Below are 23954 nucleotides of genomic sequence, written 5' to 3'. Positions count from 1 at the left end.
GTCCTCTTTACTGGGCAGGGTATAGAGTTCCAGCCTGGGTGCCTGCCTGCTATGGTCCTTATGACTCACAGGTGGCAGACACTTGAGTGAGTGTGACATGGGGCTCCCAGACTGTGCCTCCAGCGTGAACTGTGCCACAAGCACGAAAGGGAGAAGATGCTGAGGGCATCAGTCTTCTGGCAAATGCTTCCACTGACCCTGTCCAGAACGCTGGCCTGACCCCTGTGACTCCCTGCCCCCTCCTGGCCAGGTCCAGTTCTGATCTTCAGTCCCTATGGTGGTGCCTCCTTTGGCCAGTCCTCTGCCCCCAGCAGCCACTGGGTGGCAGCAAAGATCGATCCTAGCAGTGGCTGGGCCTTCTGCCTGTTGGAGTGGGCTGAGCCAGAGGAGCCCAGAGCCTGAGCCCACGTGGAGGCTTGTATCCTCTGGACCTGTGTAGTGGGGAGAAGTGCTTCATCTATGGCACCCAACTCCATGCACTGGAACTTGGCTCCTTTCACTTCTCAGCTTGAGCTGTGCTAGGGGGTACCCTGAGGAGAGCACTGTCCCCAGAAGAGTGAATGCTGGTCATCCTGGTGGTGGGGGAGGGTGGGGAGGGCTGGCTGTGGAAGGAGATCCTTGCTTCATTGAGATCAAGGTGTCAGAAAGAATTAGTCATAAATCCAAGGGTGGGGGGTGGTGACCTAAGAGATATGAAAACACTTGCCTGATGATACACAGCTCATAAGCAGAGCTGGACTCTTGCCAGAGTCACTTAACAGTGGGCGGGGAAGTATCAAACTTGAAGCCCAGATTACCTGACTGTTGCATGCCCTTGGAGGTGCCACTCTGCTGAGTGAAGATCTAGTGGGTGCTGCTGGAATCATGGAGGAAGGAGGCCAGGCAGAGGCCTAGATTCCTTTGACCTTGGCCTAGACCTCCCCCAGACTGGCCTTTGTTGTGCTCTGGGCTGTTCTGTCTGTGTGGACACTGTCTCTAGTCTTGAAGATTTGGCTCAAGTGTTGATCACAGGCCCAGGTTGGACAGGACACACTTGTCTGGGTGTAGGGGGATGGAGGGCTACCTGGGCCGAGATTCACAGGGGAACTATGACTAGGTGGGCTCCAGAGAATGGTTTTCTAGGCAGAGCCCTGTGTGCCCACCTGTGCTTGGGCATTTGAGGACTTGCGTGAGGGAGGCTGTGTGAAAGGACAGAGACAGGTTGGGTGGACTCCAGGGTGCAGACTTGTCAAAGTTCAGAGACAAAGTTCAGAGTGGAGGCCCTCAGGCCCCAGTCCATGAACACTCAGGCCAAAGATTGGGCTTTGAGGCTCAGTGCAGCCTGCACTGACCCTTTCTAGATCCAACCCAGATTTCTACAAGCATTGCCCACAGAGGCCTTGGTCATTCCTCTAAAGGCAGGCCATTGGGGATATTGCCCTGAATCTTCTGGAAGCCCAACTGAATAGCAGCTGCCCCAGTGCTGACTGTAGATCTTACCCTCACCCGGGCCTCAGTTGTTCCAAATTCTAAGACCATCATGCCTTAAGATAAATATACCCTGCCCCCACCTTTTCCTCTGTACTGCACCCTCCTGTTGCTCACAGGTACTTGGCCTCGGAACTCCACCTCCACCACGATGGCTTTGTCCCCACAATTCTGTTTCCTAAGGTGTTGCTGCTGCGTGCTTGGTCCCAACCAATCATGCTAGTAGGAGGTAGATGAAAATGAGTGAGGGAAGTGAGAGGAGGCTGCCTGAGCTTCCCCAGAGCCTGCCTCCTTGCCTGTGCTTAGTTGGTCCTGCAGTTACCCTTGCTCTATGATGTCTTCTCTTTAAAGGGGCTCCCCAAATTTTTAGCCCCAGCAGTGGGTATTGTCTGTTACCATCCCCACCTGGCATCCTAGGCAGGGAACTGGCTGCTCCTCAGGGGTAATGCAAGGCCCTCAGCCCTACTGGGGTACAGAGATCCTGAAAGGTGAACATAGAAGTAAGTAGTCTGTGGCAAGTCATGGTGATTTTGACCTCAGTCATCATCTTTGTGGATCTTGGGTCGTGTTCCCATTGTCCTGAGTCCTCCCAGGTGTCCCCTATCTGAACCAGTAACTGGACCTTTCCTATTCTACCCCAGCCCACCTTTGCTTGGTGGCTCAGGCAGTCTCATAGTGATGAGATGATGGTCCTGTTGGGCACAGGTTTTTCTACTCCTCAGCTATGGGAGGGACCCTTGTCAGGAGGCCTTCCCTATAGACAGTGGTATGGCCTACTCACAGCTGGCTGGTAACTGCCAACTCAGGAAGCCTGGGCCTTGTACTGCTTTCTCAGCAATGCTGATCCCTAGACCCATGGACATGCCCTGTGTGTCTCTTGGGAGGTAGAGTCTGTCCTGCTTGTGGCCTGGGGCTATCTCCATCTGGTGGTTTCTCATTGCCACTGGAGACAGAGCCCAGCCATGCTGCCCTCCTCAACATTTTTTTCTCCCCAATTAATTAATTTAAATTGACCATTAAGTCAGCTGAGTTTTTGATTGATATTTTCATTAGTAGCCCTGTCCAACGCCCCAGGAATGTATGGTAATGTCCAATCTGCGGGCGGCTGTGCTCCTCCTCGAGCACTGAGTTATGGCTGGCACCGCGTGCGGCTTCCAGGGTAATTTGAATTCAGATGAGCTGCAGCAGCGTTCTAGAGGCTGGCGGCTGGCCGCTGACGGATGGCACCTGGGTTACTACAAGGTCACTGTGCAGCCACCGCCATGCTGGAGGGGTGGGCCAGGCTGCTGAACAAGGTGGATAGTCCCTGGGTAACCAGTCAAGTGGACCTTGAAAACTGCCTAGCCTGTGGCCATCTCCCTTGAAAGCACCGGTGAATCCCAAGGCATTGAGCCTCATAGTTGCTGTCCATTCAGCCCAGCTTCTTCTGTAGAAGGCAAAGTTGGGAGGCATCAGGAGAGCTGGGTCTCATCGCCAGGAAAGTGCTGGCTAAATGGGATGGATGCCCCACCAGGGAAGAGGTAATCTCTTCTCCAGGGTCCCAATGTGTGACAAAAGGACAGTCTTGTTCCTGGTGTTGGGTCCTTGAGGGTTGAGGCATATGATGCAGACTTCAGCTATGATGGAAACCTAGAAATGTGGTTGGGATCACAAAGCATTGATATCTGATTGATTATGAGGTGAATATGGCCTGGGTCTGGTGGGGCAGGCTGTACAAGAGGCCCCTGGCATAGGGCTCTAGGTGGCTAGGGGTATGGAACAGGAGATCCACAGGAATTTGCTGTACTTTGGACCATGGATCAAGGGCATATCTGAAAGTCTGAGGCCACAGGGCCTCTAGTGGAGGTGACATGGAGGCAGCTCTGGCCCAGCTGGGTCTAACTTATTGCTCCTAAGGACAAAAACCCTTTGTCCTCATTCTCTTATCCTGTCACATGCACTTATTGGTTGGGTCAATGCTGGACTCCGATGTGATCACAAAGTTACAAACAACCCCATAGAAGGGATTTCGCCATCAGCCTCACTATCTATGGTCTCAGTTACCAAGGTTGGCTTCCATCCCAAATACCAAAAATCAGCATTTTCTTTTGAAGTAGGATCTCATTCTAGCCAAGTCTGACCTGGCACTCACTCTATAGTCCCAGGTTGGCCTAGAGAGACAATCTTCCCACCTCTGCCTTCCGAGTGCCAAGATTAAAGGTGTGTGCCACCATTCCCAGCCTCATAAATTTAAAATTGTGACTTATCCCTGGTAGCACGATGAGACCCCACATAGTCCTGTGTACTCTTGCTCAGGATGAGAATCCTCTTCTGTACATCATATCCATGCTGCATGTGCCACCTGCCTACTGGTTACTTGGTGACTTGTCATCAGGACCAACTGTTATGGAATTCAGGGAGTGTGTAACCATGATTTCAGGCATTCACTGGGGTCTTGGGGCCTCTGTCTCACAGGGACAGGGTTATAGTGTGTGAATAGGGTGTGGCTTCCAGTGATGAGGGCTGGTATGTCTGCCATCAAGGGGTGTTCTGCAAGGACCTATTGCTTGCCCAGAGGCTGGCCCTTTGGATATTGGTGGTGACGGTGTTGGTGTTTTTATTGCTGTGGTTGAAAAAAATTCCCGATTTATTTTTATTAATTTTATTAGAAACAGAGAGGGAAGGAGGGAGGAAAGGAAGGAAGAAGAAAAGGAGAGAGAGCGAGAGAGAGAGAAAGAAAGAGAATGGTGTGCCAGGGCCTCTAGCCAATACAAGCAAACTCCAGATGCATACACCACCATGTGCATCTGACTTACGTGGGACCTGGAGAATTGAACCTGGGTCCTTAGGCTTCACAGGCAAGTGCCTTAACCACTAAGCTGTCTCTCCATCCCTGCTGTGATGTTTTATTAGTGGTGTCGATGGTCATGTGTTTGAGTTGTCGGTTTTTCTCTATCACTACAGATCTCTTGTACATATTTTTGAGGTAGGATCTTGCTCTAGCCCAGGCTGACCTGGAATTCATTATGTAGTTCCAGGCTGGCCTCAAACTCGTAGTGATCCTCCTCCCTCTGCCTTCCAAGTGCTGGGATTAAAGGCATGTTCCACGACACCCAGCACATATGTTTTCTTCTTTTGGTAAATTTTAAATATTTTATTTATTTGCAAGTGGAGAGAAATAGAGAGAAAGGCAGACACACACACACACACACACACACAGAGAGGGGGGGGGGAGCATACTAGGGCCTCCTGCCCCTGCAAATAAACTCCAGATGTATGTACCACTCTGCATCTCGCTTTTATGTGTGTACTGGGTTATCAAACCCAGGCTTTTCAAGCAAGTGCCCAAACTGCTGAGCGATCTCTCCAGCCCTTGTATTTTGTTCCATTTATTTCCATGTGTAGTATATTTTGGTATTAATATTTTAAAAAATATTTAATGTATTTATTTATTTGTTTATTTAAGAGAGAGAGAGAAAGAGTGGCAGATAGAAAGAGAGAATGGGTGTGCTAGGGCCTTTAGCCACTGCAAATGAACTCCAGATGCATGCACCCCCTTGTGCATCTGGCTTATGTGGGTCCTGGGGAATCAAACTGGGGTCCTTAGGCTTCTTTGCAGGCAAACACCTTAACTGCTAAGCCATTTCATCAGCCCTAATTTGGATTTAATTTTAATTTTATGCATTGAGTTTATTTCTGTGATCTTTCCAAGTCCATTTATTAATTCTAATGGTTGTATTATGAAATCCTTAGTTTCTCCATCCTCCAAAAATAGGGCTGGGGAAATGGCTCAGCAGTTAAAGACACTTTCTTGCAAAGCCTGTTAGATGCAAAAAGTGGTGCATACATCTGGAGTTCATTTGCAGCAGCAAGGGCATACACATATACATGTAAATAAATAAATAAACAAATAAATAAAAAAATATTTTAAAAACAGTTGTTGAGTATTTTGTTGTGTTGAGGGTCTGTGACATGACATAGCTTAGCTGGGCTCTGTCTCAAGGTCGTTGGCTGTGGTCCAGTCCAGAGTGGGATCCAGATCTCATCTGAAGAGCTCTCTGTGGGAGTAGAGACACATGGAGGGGAGGGGAAAGGTCTGTGGATGGTCAATATCCCTAGGGATGGTGAAGCAGGCCAGAGAAACAGAGTGTACAGAGAGGTAAACGGTACCAGTTGGCTTCGTCAGGACGGAGGTTGGCAGCTAAGGGGACAGCATGCTCTGTGACTCCCAGGGTTGTGGTGACTGCCATGAGTTAAGTGACCTTGGGGCCAGGGGCAAGGAGGGGAAGGAAGGGCAATGGGCAGCAAGGCAAGTGGGAAGAGAGGTATCTGTTCATCTCCTTTCTTATTTTTATTATTTATTTGTTGACTTTCTTTGCATTGTCTTTTTTTTATAAAATTTAAAGTTTATTTTATTTATTAGGGAGAGAGGCAGGGGGAGAGAGAGAGAGAGAGAGAGAGAGAGAGAGAGAGGGAGAGGGAGAATGAGCATGTCAGGGCCTTTAGTTGCTGCAAATGAACTCCAGATCATCTGGCTTACATGGGTCCTGGGGAATCGAACCTGGGTCCTTTGGCTTTGCAGGCAAGCACCTTAATCACTAAGCCATTTCTCCAGCCCTGTATCTCCTTTTGATCCTTTCAGCCATGGAAGCTCTTCTCTGCTGACCCAGTCCTAGGCACTTGTTCTAGTCCCCACAGTGTCCTCATCCTCTCACCTTCTATCTCCACCCCTGCTCCCATCCCAGTGCAATTCCTGGTTGTGGCTCTTTACCTCCATCAGTTAGTACAATGCCTGTCTCCTGTTATTTTTTATATTTTGACTTATCTTTTTCTTTCTTTCATTTATTTATTTTTCAAGTTAAGAGAGAATATGGGAGTTCTAGGGCCTCTAGCAAACAAATTCCAGATACATGTGCCACTTTGTGCATCTGGATTTTTGTGGGTACTGGGGAACCAAACCTGGGTTGTTAGGCTTTGCAGGCAAGTACTTTAACTACTGAGCCATCTCTCCAGCTCAGTTTTCTTTATTTTTATGTGACTTCATTATGGTTTTGTTTTGTCCTATTTGATCTCATCTTCTCATGTGGCTAACCACTCCTCACCTTATATTATTAGTCAGGTTCTCTAGAGGAACAGAACTGACAGAATGAATTGGTATTATAAAGGGTATTTATTAGACTAGCTTACTGAAGTCCAACAATATCTATCTGTAGGCACTGAGAATTGAGGTAGCTGCTCAGTCCATGTGGCTGGAGGCCTCAGCAATTTCAATCCAGCACTGGAGGCCTGAAGGCTTCCTGGAGCACTGATGGTCTTGTTGGAAGGCTGAAACTTGGCTACAATGCTAAGAAAGGCTAGTCAGCGTGGAGTAGGAGTGTATAGCAGGGACATCCAGGTAAAAAGTACTCACCAGTGAGTAGCACAGGCAGCCAGATAAAGAAAAGGCTGTGTTCTGTCTTAGCTTCCTTATATATAGTTCATCACCGGAAAGGCCACCCACTTTGGAGGAAAGTCTCACTCTGGAGAGAGGACTTCTTCCTTCAGTTAATCCTTCCTGGAAGCAACCTCATAGCACAACTTTACCATCACAGTTCTTTTCCTCTTGGAGGCAGGCCTCACATCTTCCTTTCCTTTGACAAAATCTCAAATTTGGTTGCTACATGGGCCCAGCATCCCAGAGGGTGAGTGGCAAGGCAAGAGCCTGAGCAGGGTGCCTTGAATTGTGGTCAGGTAGCTTCTGTAACATGGTCCCTAAGATCCCAGCCACGAGTACTCAACCTTCCCAAACCCTCCAGCCTTCCTTGATTGACCCTGTTGGCCTAGATGTAGTGTGTGTGTGTGTGTGTGTGTGTGTGTGTGGCTTTTGGGGGGAAGTGTTCTTTGTCAGGTTCTGTGTTTATGATTCACATACTCATTAAAATACATCAGTAACCACAAATCAATACCCAGTACACTTTTGTGATCACTCACAGACATGAGCAGTCACTTAAGGCATGCTCCCAGGGGAGGTGAGCAGACCATGCTCTGTCAGTGATGAGGTTCTTTCTGGAGTCTGTGACCTATTTTCACTCTCTTTTTTTTTGTTGAAATTTTGCTGTTTCGTGTCCCAAGTGCCTGCTAGACTCTGTCTAGTGCTCCTGAGTGTCTGGCAGCTGTGACACTTAGGTGGAACACACACAATAGAGAAGTTTTGTCCAGATACATGACATGACATTGGCCATGGGTGCACTGTTAATAGATCAAAATAGGACATTCCTTCTGTGTTTAAACAGAGCCACACAAAGCAGGCATTAGGTGGTTTACAGGGTACCTGGAGAATTGAACCTGGGTCCTTAGGCTTTGCAGGCAAGTATCTTAACTGCTAAGCCATCTCTCCAGTCCTACTTTCTCTTCTTTTTCCTCTCAAACTCCTTTTTCATGTTTCTTCCAGCCCCACCACATAGGTTCTCAGACCATGTGGGTGGATTCATTTGCCTTCCCTTGGTTCTGTACTTCCCTCCATAAATGTGATAATTTAATAATTATCCTTCTCAGTTTGGTTTGCCCAGTCTTTGGTTAAATACAAATATGAACTCCGGGTTTGGGGTACAAATGCCCTGTGACAACATGAGGAGTGGTGGCTCAGTAATGTTGGGCTGCACCTGTCTACAGAGACCTTAGACCAGACCTGCCCCATTAGCATGCACTGACTATGTGTTTCAAGCTTCTGTGGGATGCCAGGCTGGCACTGAACACTTGCCTGCCTGCTGCTCATAATGGAGACTGTGTGTGGTTGTGTCTGCGTAGGTGCAATGGACCCAGTGGGTACTTCCTTATCCTTCTTCAATAATAGGCTACTGGGTCCATGGTAGGGCCCCTGTGAGCTTGGCCTCTGAGGTCTGAGGCTTTGCTGCCCAGTCAGATGAATGGCCCCTGGCTTCCTGTGCTCACCAGCCTTGGCAAGGATCTGACCATTAACATCTGCTCTTCTGAGGGCAAGGTGTGTCAAAGTTCACATGTGCCTAATGCTTAATTTGGATAATTCTTCACAAACAGATAACCCAGAAGCTCCCTTTCTGTGACTCTCTGATCTTTCCTGTCAGTTTCTAAAACTTACTCAAGTGGCTTCATCCCCTAAATCTTTATATCTGCCCTGAAGAAGAAATGTAGCTATATTTTTTCATGTACTCACTTAAAAATATTTTATTATTTTTTATTTGACAGAGAAAGATTTAAAGAGAGAGAGAGAGAGAGAGAGAGAGAGAGAGAGAGAGAGAGAGATGGAGAAAATGTGCTCCAGGGCCTCCAGCTACTGCAAACATGTGTGCTCCCATGTGCATCTAGCTAATGTGGGTCCTGGAGAATCGAACCTGGGTCCTTTGGCTTTGAAGGCAAATGCCTTAACCACTAAGCCATCCTTCCAGCCTCATGTGCTCACTTTTGTCCCTAGTTTCTGAGATATTAAAAGAATGGGGAAGGGGGCTGGAGAAATGACTCAGCAGCTAAGGCATTTGTCTGAAAAGTTTCACAACCCAAGTTCAATTCCCCAGTACCCACATAAAGCCAGATGCACAGTGGTGCATGCTGGAGTTCATTTGCAATGGCTGGAAGCCCTAGTGTGCCCATTCTCTCTATGTCTCTTTTTTTTTTCTCTCTCTGCTTGCAAACAAATAAATATTAAAAAAACCCAAAAGAATAGGGCTGAGGAGATAGTTCAGTGGTTAAGGCACTTGCCTGCAAAACCTAATGACCTGGGTTCATTTCCCCAGCACCCACATAAAGCTGGCTGCACAAAGTGGCATATGTATCTGGAGTATGTTTGCAGTGGCTAGAGTCCCTGGCGTGCCCACTTTATCTCTTTCTTTCTCTCTCTCTCTCTGCTTGCAAATAAATATTTAAAAGGAAAAGTAGTAGAGGCTGTTTAGAAGTCTTAGTGGATAAAACACCTGCCATGTTTCCATGAGTAACTGAGCTTGGATCTCCAGAACCCACATAAAGACAGACAGTAGAGTGGACATTTGTAATCCAAAATGCTCCTATAGCTAGAGGGGAGACAGAGACAGGAAAATCCTTGGAAGATTTTGGGCCAGCTAGCCTGGTGAACTCAGGTGAAAAATTTGTGAAACTGCCTCAGGGTGAAAGGCAAGGATGGATACTTGAAACTGTCCTCTGACCTTTACCCATGTACTGTGGCATGTGTGTACCTCACTCACTCTCATGAACATGCATACACATATAGATATGGAACTTTTTCAAATGTGCTTCCTGCATATTTTGAGAAAACCATACGGTTTGTTGCCTTTAGACTCCTGAGGTGATAATGTTACCAGATGCAGCCCAGCGTTATTGAGCCACCACTCCTCATGCTGTTACGGAGCATTTGTACCCCAAACCCTGAGTTCGTGTTTGTATTTAACCAAAGAACTGGCCAAACCAAACTGAGAAGGATAATTATTAAATTGCCACATTTATTGAAGGAAGTACAGAACCAAGGGAAGGAAAATGAATCCATCCGCATGTTCTGAGAACCCATGTGGTGGGCCTGGAAGAAATGTGTAAAGGGAGTTAGACAGGAAGAAGAAGAGAAAGTACAGAGATATCCTGCCATGTGGAGGGTAGGAGTGGGTAGAGAGGAGTCAAGGGGGTTCTCCCCTCTTTTTGGCACAGCTGGGCCAAGAGAAGGGGAGTCTTAACAGAGCCTGGGGTTCAGGAGTGATGAATGGGCAGCCAAGAGAGGCTTGTCCCCTGGCATGCATCTATGTATAACTTTATTATGGTGGGTTTCACCTCTGGCTCAGTTGAGCCGAGAGGCAGTTGACTGGTCTGGACTAGAGGCTGGCTCCGGAACAGGCCAGCCATGATTCCAAGTTCTGGGGTCTAAGCTTAATCAACCACAATGTCAGGATTAGATTTAAATTCTAGGAAAGGGTCCCTTTCTTCCAGGAGGTGCTCAGGTTGTTTGTGGAAAAACAGATCTAGGGAACTCCTTTAGACTAGAGATAAGAAGTCAGATCCTGTGGTCTCTGGCAAGTGCAGATTGTGAGAGCAGACATTTTTGCCTTTACTTTTAGGGCCCCAGTCACCCTAACTGCCTAAAAAGGTGACCTGACCCCTTCTCAGTGGTACATTTGGCATCATGGTTTCTGGTATGAAGACATCCTAGAGTATTTGGCTATAAACTTCACATTAGCCAGCATGGTCATGCACCCTTGAGGCTTGGCCTGATATGGATGGAAGCCAGTGGCCAGCAGGAGTACAGGTGTGTACTGTGCATCTGGAAGGATCAGGGACTGTGCATGTTCTCAGGGTGCAGGCCCAGGTCCTCCACTTGTCCTTATGCGGTCCTCTAGCAGGGGAGGGAGATCCTGGGCCACTTAGACTCAGGTGTGATGTCACCTTCTACAGGACAGAGAAAGAGCTGGGGAATGTGAGACTTCCTGGTGGTACCTGCTTGGCACAGCAGTTGGAAGCTGTGCTGAAGGGGAGGCTGCTATTAGCCCTGGGCCACGTTGCAGAGTCACAGGCAGTGGGTGAGGAGGGTGGGGGCTCTTCTGATGTTCAGTCTCTCCTGCAGAAAGGCAAGTGTATGTGTAACAGACGTGTGTATGTTGTGCAGGCATGTTGCATAGTGTAAACACTGTGCTAAGTATGAATGTGCTTGCTTGTGTATACATGCATGCACACACATGTGCACATACATGTTCACTCTTGTGTTGGTGCACTATTTTTTTTATAATTTTTTTGTTCATTTTTTATTTATTTATTTGAGAGCGACAGACACAGAGAGAAAGACAGATAGAGGGAGAGGGAGAGAATGGGCGCATCAGGGCTTCCAGCCACTGCAAACGAACTCCAGACGCGTGCGCCCCCTTGTGCATCTGGCTAACGTGGGACCTGGGGAACCGAGCCTCGAACCAGGGTCCTTAGGCTTCACAGGCAAGCGCTTAACCGCTAAGCCATCTCTCCAGCCCTGGTGCACTATTTTTTTTGTAGATGGAGTCTTGTTGTGTAGCCCAGGCTGGCTTCAAACTCTTGACCCTCTTGCCTCAACTTCCTAAGTGCTGGGATGTACAGAGATGTACATGTGTGTATCTGGTCAACTGCCTCATATGTACTTGTCATGTGTTCTGTGTGTATATATGGGTGCTGTGAGTTCATGCTAGTGTGTTTGTGTGAATGCGTGAATACATGTGACATGCATGTGAATATGCCTTCGTGATATGTATATGTGTATTCACGTCAGTGTGAGTGTGTACATGTGAGGATTTGTAATTTATTTATTTTTATTTTATTTTCACATATATGTAAAGCAGGACCAGTTTTTATTTTATTTAGTCATATTAACATACATGACACATAAAAATGAGAAATGCCCAAACTTAACCATTGAATAGCTTACCTGGCTTCAAAAAACATTATATTCATACTGAACATTTAGCATTTGTTTTTTAAATATTTTGTTTTTATGTTTATTTATTTATTTGAGAGAGAGATATAAAAGAGAGAGAGAGAGAGAGAGAGAGAAAGAAAGAGAGAGAGAGAGAGGCACATACAGAGAGAATGGGTGCACCAGGGTCTCCAGGCACTGCAAATGAACTCCAGATACATGCGCCACCTTGTATATCTGGCTTACATGGGTACTGGGGAATTGAGCCTCAAATCAGGGTCCTTAGGATTCACAGGCAAGCACTTAACTGCTAAGCCCCAGGTGAGCACTTGTGATATGTACTATGTACAGGGTGCTAGTGTATGCATGGTTGTACACAAGTGTGCCATGTTAGCCTGTATGTATGTGGGCATATGTAAGTGCTGTAGTCAGGTTTGCATTGCTGGAAGAAAACACCCAACCAAGAGCAGCTTATGGGAAAAAAGTTTTATTTTGGCTTACAGATTCAAGGGGAAGCTCCATGATGGTAGGGGAAAATGATGGCATGAGCAGAAGGTGGACATCACCTCCTGGCCAACATCAGATGGACAAGAGCAACAGGAGAGTGTGCCAAACACTAGCAAGAGGAAGCTGTCTATAATACCCATAAGCCCATCCCCAATATTACACTGTCTCTAGGAGGCTTTAATTCCCAAATTGCCATCAGTTGGGGACCTAGCATTCAGTATACCTAAGTTTATGGGGGACACCTGAATCAAACCACCACAGTAAGTAAGTATACTTATGTGCATGTTGGTACATGGCATATGTGAGTATGTGTACTTGAGTATGTGGGCATATGTGAGCAGGTATACTTGTGTGCATGTGGGCATATGTTAACTTGTATCCCTGTGGGTATGTGGGCATATATGAACATGTATGCCTGAGTGTATGTGGGCATATGTAAGCATGTATAGTTATGCATGTGGGCATTTGCAAACATGAATACTTGAATGTATGTGGATATGTGTACATGAGCATTCACAAGAACTATATTTGTGTGTGAGTACATTTGGGCACCTGCCAGGCACATTTGTGTATTTGGGTATTGTGAATGAGCATGGGCAGGTGTGTCAATATGTGTATGCATGCACATGTTTGTGTATCTTCAAGGGGCACTAGGCTTTCCTTGGCAGGCCTTGGCTGGGGGCACTGATGGGTATGTGGGATCAATATCATTTGCCCCACCCTGGGCTTATCAGCAAGCTCAGGGTCCTTGGGTCCCAATGGCCTGCTGACTTTAACCTTCATCAGCCACCACCATTATAAGCCCTGTGCAACCTATAAATGCAGCAATCTGCACTTCAGATAAATACAAGATGCATCAAAAGATTTAAGGCACCTGTTGTGTATTTAAAAGAATTATATCTTGTTTATGGTTCAGTATAAAACGCGTAGCTGATTTATATAGTGGCTGGTCCATCATGGAGGAAATCTCATTTCAATCATAAATGGCAGGGTTTGATTTAAGAATTCATTCTTTAATGGGTCTGCAATGTTCAAATTTAAACCCATTCAATTCATCAGCCAAATATTCAATATGGGCACAGGGAACTCATTTAGGCAAACAGAGACTTTTAATATAAATTTTCCGGGAGATTTCTCCATCGATTCCGCAGTTTAGTGCAAAATGATTTGTGCGATACATTCTTGGGGATCAATGCTGCCGGTCAATGGTGCCTATAAAACCACCTCCCCCGCATGTGGGTCAAGGAACTTTGGCTCCCAGTGAGCAGCTCAGCTGGATGGGTGCCACCACTCAGCCGGAGGCATCTGGGACTGCATGTCCCACCCATGGACAGAGGGACCACTTCTGCAGGTGGCACCAAGAATCTTGAGTGGGGGTCTCTCACACTCAAGGCTGCCTTGTTGTCCACCAGATAGACAGAGATCTCAGGACTACACGCCAGGCCTCCGTCAACTCTGGCCCTGCTCTGCTATTGACAGGCCATGTTGTTCTGCACAGTGACTGCCCACCTGGGTCATGGTCCTCAGTGAATGATTTGGGAGATAAGTAGTGTGTCTTCATGTGTACCAGGGGCCACCTTGGGAGAGGCCCCATTAGCTGTTCTGACCCTGGCCAGAGCCAATTGACCCCCTGAAAGCCAGGGCATCAGGCTAGGGTGACTACCCACCCAGGAGTTCCACCCAGGAGTTCTCTAAGGGCCCAGAAAACAGATTCCACCATCCTCAAATCCATGTCCTGCAGAAGAGCAGCTCTTTGTCTTGCCTTGCACAGAGGATGAATGGTAGCAGACCTGTCAGATGTCCTCACTTCTGACCAGAAGGTTGTGGCTGGCTGACTAAGTGAGAGGGAGGCATTCATGGAACAATGTGGTTCAGCCTCACTGTGGGGATGGAGCTGGTTGATGTGGATAGGACCCTGGACCTCAGTACTATGATTAAGGTAGCTGTCAGGGATCTCAACAGTGAAGGTCTTGGGGGTCATGGGTGATCATACCCTTTGGGAAGCCATAGTTGGTGTGACTGAGCCACCACTCTGTTGGGACATAGGATAAGGCCCTTAGACTGATGAGCTGTGTGAGATCCCAGGTCCCAAGCTTTTCATCTAACAGGCCCTAGCAGGGCCACAGCATCTCTCCCCTGAGAACTGAGGGGCTAGGAGCATGACATTAGGCTGGGTCTAAGTCCCATGGTGCTTCTGTTCTAGGACATGGGGCCATGTCTGTTGGTTTTGTTCACTTGGGGTACAACTGTTCACCTCTCTAGCCAGAGGTGGCCATTGTGCCCTACTGCTCCTGGGCCAAGTGGCCCCTGTCTCTGGTATCTTGCCCCTCGCATCCAAATTCCATTGCCTTCTCGGCCAGCTTGGTACACAAAGATCCTCCAGGAATGAAAAGCGGAGCCCATATTGATTTCATTTCCAAATTATTAATCAACTTCACAGCTCAACAGAAATATTGCATTGTTCAGCTTGGGCAGATCTGAATGGCTTTCCCTCAGGCAAGGAGCAGGGGGCGGTGAAGGACAGAGGGTGATAAACGGGGCTGAGGCTGCTGGGTGCTGAGTGGGGAGTGGAGCTGTGGCCCTTACACTTGCCCATGGCCTTCCTACTTGTTCAGAGTGCTGGCTTAGGCTGGACAGTTTGGTGGCCTGGATGGCTCAAGCCTGGACTGAAGCTGGAGCCAACAAGTCTGTCTTTTTGTGGTCTCTTGCACTACCCATAGTCCTCCTTCACTTTGCTTCAAGGTCCCTCTCCCCACTCCTTCCAAGGAGTTAGGGAGACCAAGCACCCACAGGCATCAGTTCCTATGCCCATAGCCTCTCCATTGCCCATCATGCTGTACCTATACCCTCTCTGTAGATTGTCCCCTTTGAGGTCTTTGTTAAGCACATACCATGTGTTGTCCCAGCAAGAGGAAGTTAGTGAGATGCCACCTTGCTTGGCCTTATTCTCCCACTTGCTGGTGCCTCTTCAGGTGTGAGTTTGCCACTGGCCACTAAAGTTCCTCAGGAGTCCCAAGGAAGAAGCCTGGGACACACAGTGGGAGAGAGGGCTGAAGTTTGTAACCCACTGATGCCTGGCTAGGGAAGGGGCTCTGGACAGGGAAGAGCAAAGCCCCACAACTTGAAGATGTGGCCATCTGTAGGAAGGGGATGACCATAGACACTGAGGAGCCTCCATATTTGGATCTGAGGTAGGGAGCTGAGGAGGGAATGTTGAGAATGTGTAGGCAGAGTGGGCACCAAACAGGGGGCACAGGGATACAGAGAAGGGTACAGGGCTCTGTGCAGGTGGCTCAGGAAACATGGGGACCTAGGTGTACACAGCATCCCTCAGGTCCTGATCTGAGCATAGTTATCATGTGTGGATGAGAGAAACTTGGGGGTAGGGAAGCAATCCCTTGGGACAGCCCAGCTCTGGGGTCTGTAGATGCACTGAGGTGAATGGTGCTTTTCCTTACCGCAGCATACTCTGGAGCTGAGGGCAGAAGAAAGTGATATAAAGAGTTCACTGACTATTCTGGTAGCAGGGGTGTTGAGGCCATTCTGAGCCCATGCCTGCCTACAGCCTGGACTCCGAGGGTCCCTCTACTTGAATGCATGTGTGAATATTTTTGTAATGATACAAATACAACTATGATGGCACACCTGTTAGGATGGCTAGTATCAAAGAAATACAGAAAGCAGCCGGGTGTGGTGGCGCACGCCTTTAATCCCAGCACTCCAGAGGCAGAGGTAGGAGGATTGCCATGAGTTCGAGGCCACCCTGAGACTCCATAGTGAATTTCAGGTCAGCCTGGGCTAGAGTGAGACCCTACCTCAAAAAAACAAAAAAACAACAAAACAAAACAAAAACAAAAAAGACGGAAAAAAAAAAAAAAGAAATACAGAAAGCAAGGACTGGGGAAGAGACATGTTGTAATTGTAGTGCCTTTTTTTTGTGGACAGGTTAGGTGGACCACTACAGCTGCTGTAGGGGAGAGATGGGGTGCTCAGTGACTCCTTAGAAAGTCAGCAGAATCCCATGTGATCTGAAGTCCTACTTTTCCTAAGATGCTACAAAGCTCAAGAAGTGGTGTGTACAGATACTTGCATATGATTCACAGTTGCTAAGAGGAAGGGCACCTGCATCCACCAGCAGAGTCTGGCCTCCTTGCTGAAAACCATGCTGTGGGTGGGCACCTCTCCCTCAAGGGTCTCAAAACCACACATGCTGGGCAGAGAGGGTGATGACTGCCTTGAGGCTGCTGTGCACACTGGGGGGCCAGAGCATCCACATTATTGGGTCTAAGCTGTCAATGGCGAGCAGACTACAACAGTTGGTCCCAGGGCTTTACATGGGTAGTGGGGAATCAAACCTGGGTTGTTAGGCATTGCAGACAATCACCTTAAATGCTGAGCCATCTCTGCAGCCCTTCTTTTTCTTTTAAATATTTTTATTTTATTTTATTTTATTTGGGTTTTCGAGGTAGGATCTCACTCTAGCCCAGGCTGACCTGGAATTCACTATGGAGTCCCAGGTGGCCTCAAACTCACAGTGATCCTCCTACCTCTGCCTCCTGAGTGCTGGGATTAAAGGCATGCATCACCACACGTGGCATATTTTTATTTATTTGAGAGAGGGAAAGAGGGAGAGAGAGGGAGAGAAAGGGCACACCAGGGCTTCTAGCCACTGAACAAACTCCAGATGCATGCGCCACCTTATGCATCTGGCTTACATGGGTACTGGGGAATCGAACCGAGGTCCTTTGGCTTTGCAGACAAGCGCCTTAACTGCTAAGCTATCCCTCCAGCCCTTGGTTTTCTTTTTCAAAATGTTTATTTACTTATAAAGGAGGGAGGGAGAGAAAGAGAGAGAGAGAGCACACATGGGTGCACCAGGGCCTCCTACCACTGCAAACAAACTTGACACATGTGCTACTTTGTGCATCTGGTTTTAGATGGGTACTGGGGAATTGAACCCAGGCCATCAGGTTTTGCAGCAAGCATCTTAATCATTTGAACCATCTCTTCAGCCCAGGAGTGAGGATTTATTTTGTCTCACAGTTTGAGAGGATACAGTATGTTATGGGTAGAAGGCTGTATGAGCATGTGGTGAAACTCCTCACATCTTACCAGACCAAGAAGCAGAACTCATGGGGAGCTGGAGTCAGCTATAACCCATAAACAACACATTTTCTACAGTGAAATCCTACCTTCTTAGGGTTCCACAATCTCCTTAAGAGCACCACTAGGTGGGGCAAGTATTTAAACACATGGGTCTACGGGAAACATTTCATATTCAAACCATAACATACATCTAGCCCTGCCTGCAGGGGCTCAGACACCCATCTTAGTGGGCTGTCTCCTGGGGAAGGAGTGATGGGGGAGTTAGGGTGGGGGTGAAGGACGGGTCTCTGCATGAGTTGGGCCCTTTGGGGTTATTCCTTTAGGGTCATGTGTTTTGTCCAGAAGTCTAGGGACCACTGGGCGGGTCAAAGTGAGACTGGGTCCCTACAGGAAGCCTCTGGCCTATGAGCACAGCTGCGGTGCACTACCAGCTGGATGCTGCCCCTGCCTCCCAGCCCCTCCTGGGACTTGGCAGTACCGTGGAGCCCCTTCCCCAGGAAGGACAGGTAACCTACATTTGCTGCCACATGCCCTACACGTGGGGTCTCCTTGCTCTGCCTTGTCGCTCTGCCACCGTGCCCTACACGAGGTCTCCTTGCTTGGCCTGGCCTCACATTTCAGCTACAAGAGGAGGGGCAGGCTGATGACTCGGACCGGTAGCCCGAAATAATTCACTTTCTCTCCCCCAGTGTCAAAGCCAGTCAATTTTTCAAACCACATTTGCTCGCTTATTGTTTATTTTCGGGCAGCAGCAGCAATTTTCGAGGCGGCTGCCACTGCCCACTACAGCTATCTTGCAGGTCACCTGTCATTCCAGAAGGTCAGCAGCTCATTCAGAGTTCCATCACTCTTCCCATAAGCAGGCAAATACCATTTCATCTCCGCAGTCTTCACGTGGGCCAGAGACTCCCGTCCTGTTCTTCCCAGCCTGGGATTGACAGTGTTGGGTGGCTGCCCTGATCTACAGCTGCCTAAACAGGCCTCCATTCCCCCTTTCTGAGAGGTGGGGTTTTGGACTAAGCCCCTGCTGACCCTCCTGCCCCAGCCTCTTAGGGTGGATTTATACAATTATGATGGCTGCACCAGGCTCAGCTTCCATGGCCAGGACACCAACCTCTCCCTGAGGCAGGCCAGGCACTGGGGTGGAGCCACAAATTCCTCTCAACCCAAGGCCATACGTCTTCGCCCCTGTCATCCCAGGCTCTCATTCCACTATTTTCCTCTCAGTCATTTCTCTACATAGGGCATTTTGGGCAGATGGCTTTGAACCAGATGCAACCAGAGCCCAGAGACCTGAAAAGATAGGTGCCTGCCATTTGGGGAGCCCACAGGCCAGGATAGTGGGAGTACAAGGGAGAGCAGACAGTGAATTTCATTGCCACAGCAGTGTGGGTGCTCAAAGCAGCGTGGGGGCTTGGCCAAGTGGGGAGAAAGGCAGGAGGAAGGTGGGCTGTGGAGTACTTTGACACACATTGACTGCCTAACATATGCATGTGTGGACACCCTCTTGGGCTGGCATGGTGAGAGGAAGGGTCTGGACACTTGTGACTCACTGTCTGGATTCTCATCTTAAGGCCAAGTGTCCCCAAAATGCAGACTCCAGGCAAGTGCAGGTTTCTCCCAAATGGAAGGAGGGTTACCCAGTAGGCCACAAAATTTCTAAGTACTGGAAGACCCTCACTGTGCCTTGTTTGCCTGTCCCTGCACCCTGATTTGCAGGTGCAGGCAGGGTCTCTGGCTTCCTTATGCAGTTTAATCTACCCCCCACCTACACTCTGGAGGGCTGGTACAGGGGCTGATGGGTACCACTGATAGACTGGACCCAGAGGATAGCTAGCTGGCTGAATACCTGGGGTTTCTTGCCCAGCTGGTCTTTTTTTTTTTTTTTTAAGATTTAAAAAAATATTTTAATTTATTTGAGAGAGAGGGAGAATGGGTGTGCCAGTGCCTCTAGCCACTGCAAATGAACTCCAGATGCATGTGCCACTTTGTGCATCTGGCTTATGTGTGTACTGGGAAGTAGAACTTGGGTCCTTAGGCTTTGTAGGCAAGTGCCTTAATCATTAAACCACCTCTGCAGCCTTGATCCTGATTTTTTTAATTAAATTTTTTTTATTAATTTATTTATTTGAGAGAGAGAGAGACAAAGGGAGGGAGAGAATGGGCATGCCAGGGCTTTCAGTCACTGCAAACAAACTCCAGACACATGTGCCACCTTGTGCATCTTGCTTATGTGGGTCCTGGGGACTCAAACCTGGGTCCTTTGGCTTTGCAGGAAAATGCCTTAAGTGCTAAACCATCTCTTCAGCCCCCAAGTCCTGATTTTTTTTTCGAGGTAGGGTTTTACTCTAGCCCAGGCTGACCTGGAATTCACTATGTAATCTTAGGATGGCTTTGAACTCATGGTGATCTTCCTACCTCTGCCTCCCAAGTGCTGGGATTAAAGGTGTGCACCACCACACCTGGCTTTATTTATTTATTTAGTCCTGACTTTCAAAAAATATTTTATTTTTATTTATTTATTTAAGAAAGAGAAAGAGGGAGAGAGAGAGAGAATGGGCATGCCAGGGCATCCAGCCACTGCAAACAAACTCCAGATGCATGTGCTACCTTGTGCATGTGGCTTATGTGGGTCCTGGGGAATTGAGCCTGAGTCCTTTGGCTTTGCAGGCAAGTACTTTAACCACTAAGCCACCTCTCTAGTACCTAGTCTTGATTTTTTTATCTGGCGGTGTTGGGGGTGCTTTGGTAGTCTCCCCTCCTTTATCCAGATAATAGGCCCAAGACCAAGGCTAGGCCCCAAAGTCCTTGAACCTGAGTTTGTGCCTGTCCTTCCCAGGGGATCTAGAGCAGTATGAGCCTTTGCCACAGATGGGAAGATGCAATTAAGATGGGAAGTGGCATATAGTGGACAAGGCAGCAGGCCACAGAAGGGGATCTGGGCCCACCATGGCCATAGCAGCCCAGGGCATTTCCCTTGCCTGTGCTGCTGGGCCCAAGGTGCAGTATTATATACACCATGCCAGCAAAGGCACATGATAGGTTTTATTTCCAGATCATACTGGGTGATGTCCTGGGTATATGGCCCCCATAAAGGAAGGAGAACAATGTCTGCTTGCTCCTGGCCTGGCTATCTGTGAACAGGGTATCTTGGTTCCTTGTGGAATGGCTGAGTCCAGGACCATTTCTGTGCATGTCCTAGGAGGTTGAGTACCTGGCTCTTGCCTCCCTAACACCTCTGTGCTGGTCTTTTCTGGGGTTGTGTGCTCACTTTGCTCCCTCTGGGCCTGCCCAACCTCTGTGGGGCCAAGGGCTCATCTGATCCTTACACAGCATCGCAGATTGTAGAGGACTCATCCAGCAGTCCTTGTACTGTGTAACAAGCCTGCCTGAAAGACCAGCTCCCAGGGGAGGATGGAGGTAGCTATGGCCTGGGTAGGAACAGAGAACATGTTCAGTGGGAAGGAGCTCAGCAGGGACCCAGTGCCCTTCACCCTTTACGCCCCTTCTGGCCTTGAAAAGGCTGGATGGGGAGGAGAGTATGCAGATGCTGCATGAGATATCTGCATGTGTGTTTGTGCACACATGTATGCACACATGTATGTGTGTCTACATGGTATGTGTAATGAATGTGTGTCTACATAGTGTGTGTGTCATGAGAGGCCAAGGGGGTTGGGCTGAAGCAGAGGTAGGGGAGGGGTCCTTATTGCACTGGATGAAGGTAAAGGAATCCTTCTTTGAAACACAGGACCATTTGCACAGTCCTTTCTCATTCAGACCGCACACACTGACCAGGGGCCCAGCCCAGCCAGACACTCTTAGCTTGGACTGCCTCATGCTGCACTCTGCCTGGGGCTGTGTGGCCTTAGGGTCATTCATGTGGCTTCCCTGTCCACATGATGGTCAGCAAAATGCTCAGGGGAGAGATCCAAGTACCATGCCTCTCTCCACAGTGAGCTTCTTGGTTGACTGGCCCATCCCCATGGGATGGAGCTTTCAGAAGATTATAGTCTCTTGATGGTGCCTGGGGTACAACAAGACAGAAGGCCTGCATTGCCAAGGCTCTTGGTTGCCCACTAGAACTATTGCTGAAGACTCCATATGCTTGGACCGAAGGTCACTAAGAAATCAAGCTGGAGCTGAGCTGGGAAACTCTTTCCTGTTGGAGGCAGATGGCATTCATCAAGGCTGGAGTCAAGGCTATGTTGAGGCTTTTTAGAGGGAGAAGAAGCCCACAGGAAGAAGGCCTCTATCCTAGGAGGAAAGGGGAGCTTTCCTGGTATGACCCAAAAGTTGTCCCCAGCCTTGTCCATGAATACAAAGCAGATCTAAAACCAGCCCACTACTAAGCCCTGCACAATACCTATTCAATTATCTTTTTTTTTTTTTCCAGGTAGGGTTTCACCCTAGTCCAGGCTGACCTGGAATTCACTATGTAGTCTCAGGATGGCCTTGAACTCACCATGATCCTCCTACCTCTGCTCCCAAGTCTTGGGATTAAAGGTGTGCACCACCATGCCTGGCTACCTATTTAATTATCTATCCATCCACCCACCCGTCTACCTATCCACCAGTCATCCGTCCATCACCCATCCACACACCCACTCATCAATTTGTCCATCATCCATTCATCTATCTGCTCTTCTACTCATTCACCTATCCATCCATAATCCATCCATCCATCATCCATCATCCCTCCCTCCCTCCCTCCCTCCCTCCCTCTCTTCCTCCATGCATCTGTATGTCCACAAACATGAGTGGAAAGGGGCCTTTCTGGTATGAATCAGGACACTAGTGAGACCAAGCCATGGATCACATTGGAGATGCCCAAAGGTCTTATTCCAGGATCTCAGCTGCCTCAGGGAACAGTGTGGCCTTGTCACCCTGTATGTGTGAATCAGTAGCAACATGGTGCAACATCAGATCATGAGCATGGCTATACCTCACACTCAGGCTTACCAGGACTCAGCGGGGGCCCCTGGAATCTGTTCTGAGACTTCTAGGAAAGAGCCTCACCGTCTCTGGTAAAGCCCCAACTACTCCCACCCCACCCTCTTTGCCTCACTCAAGATTGCTTTGCTGTCCTACTTCTGTCTTCCTGCCTTCTGGGACAGATTGCCACTGGGCAGAAATGGGGCCAAGTGAGGAGAAGCTACTCCCATACCCATGGAGGGGTCCCCCAGATCCCTGTATTAGAAGGACACCCAACCCTGTGTTGCGCCTGCATGTGCTCCTTTCCCAGTGTCCGACTGGCTCAGCCCCAGTCTTGGGATTGTCTGATTCGGGTAGTGAAGAGCTTGAGGGCCAGGGAGGGGTGGGGCAGCAGGATGGTAGGGGAGGAGAGGCAGCTGGCCCACGCACCCCTGTGCACACACACTGCAGAGAAGTGAAGGAAAGATAACTGATGGGCCGTATTTTAAGGCATATTAACCCAATTACAAGTATATTTTTACAATCGTGGCTTGGGCATTCATCACACAGCGTTTATTAGCCCCCGGAGCTGGGCTGTGTCAAATGAAGGCTGTGAAACAGCGGCATTTCATTACGCTCTGCCCGCACCAGCGCTCCATCCCACGACTCCTAAACCGCATGATTTTATCAAAATCTTCGGAAATTGAAGCAATCACTAAAAGGTGTCGGGGAATTAAAATGTTCTGTCTCGGTGAAAGAGATACACTTCTTGTAACATATATCAGTGGCTCTTTTTTTTTTTTTAAGACACATTACTATGCAGAGAAAAGGCATCAAACGCAGGAGGGGGCTTTCCAGAAGGATCTGCGACAGCAATTCTTCATGCTTAAAAATTGTCTTCTGAGGGACATGCTGCTGGTCAGGTTCTCATTCTCTCATTTTCTTTTTACCCTCATTGTTTTGGGAGGTGACACTGCCTCTGATAGTCTCTACCCTGGGGAAATGGAATCCAAGCAGCCAATCTATGCCTCTATGGGCTATGAAGCTGTCTGGAAGGTGTGTGTGTGTATGTGTGTTTTGTTCACCACAGTTAGCCATTGGCCTATTCCTGCTGTCAATCAGACTGAGGTCTGTCACCACACTAGCCTGGGGATTGTGCCAGTGGGTTGTTGTTTCCTTTTCAGCCCAAGTCCTCACCAGCAGCCTGGGTTGGGGAAGACCCATAGGAGCCCTGAACAGGCTACTCCTGTGGTGGGTCTGAAGTGCAGCAGGGTGCCTCAAATGGCATCTTCTGGGTCTCTCTATAGGCTAGTCCCCAGAGCTGTATTCCTCAGTGCTTGGCTTTCCATGACCTAGTCCCAAGAGATGGCTTCACAAATGTCTTTTTCAACAACCCTCATCATTTCTAAAAGTCAGCCAACAATGGGGTTGGACTCTCTGAGGTTGGGCTCCTCTTCTAGGGGCCACCTAGAGACACACCTAGACACACGCTACAGAAGGCACCAGGGCCTGTGGAGTTTTGGAACCTGGGGTCAACACCAGCTTGGCCCCTGTGCCCAGAGGCTCAGCTAGCTTCTGCCTGAGGATAGGGGACTCTAGGATAGGTATTTGTTGTGGG

The sequence above is a fragment of the Jaculus jaculus genome, chromosome 11 (assembly GCF_020740685.1).
Source record: "Jaculus jaculus isolate mJacJac1 chromosome 11, mJacJac1.mat.Y.cur, whole genome shotgun sequence".
NCBI classification, from domain to species: Eukaryota; Metazoa; Chordata; class Mammalia; order Rodentia; family Dipodidae; genus Jaculus; species Jaculus jaculus.
The sequence above is the reverse complement of the archived record's forward strand: the minus strand, read 5'-3'. Positions refer to the sequence as shown.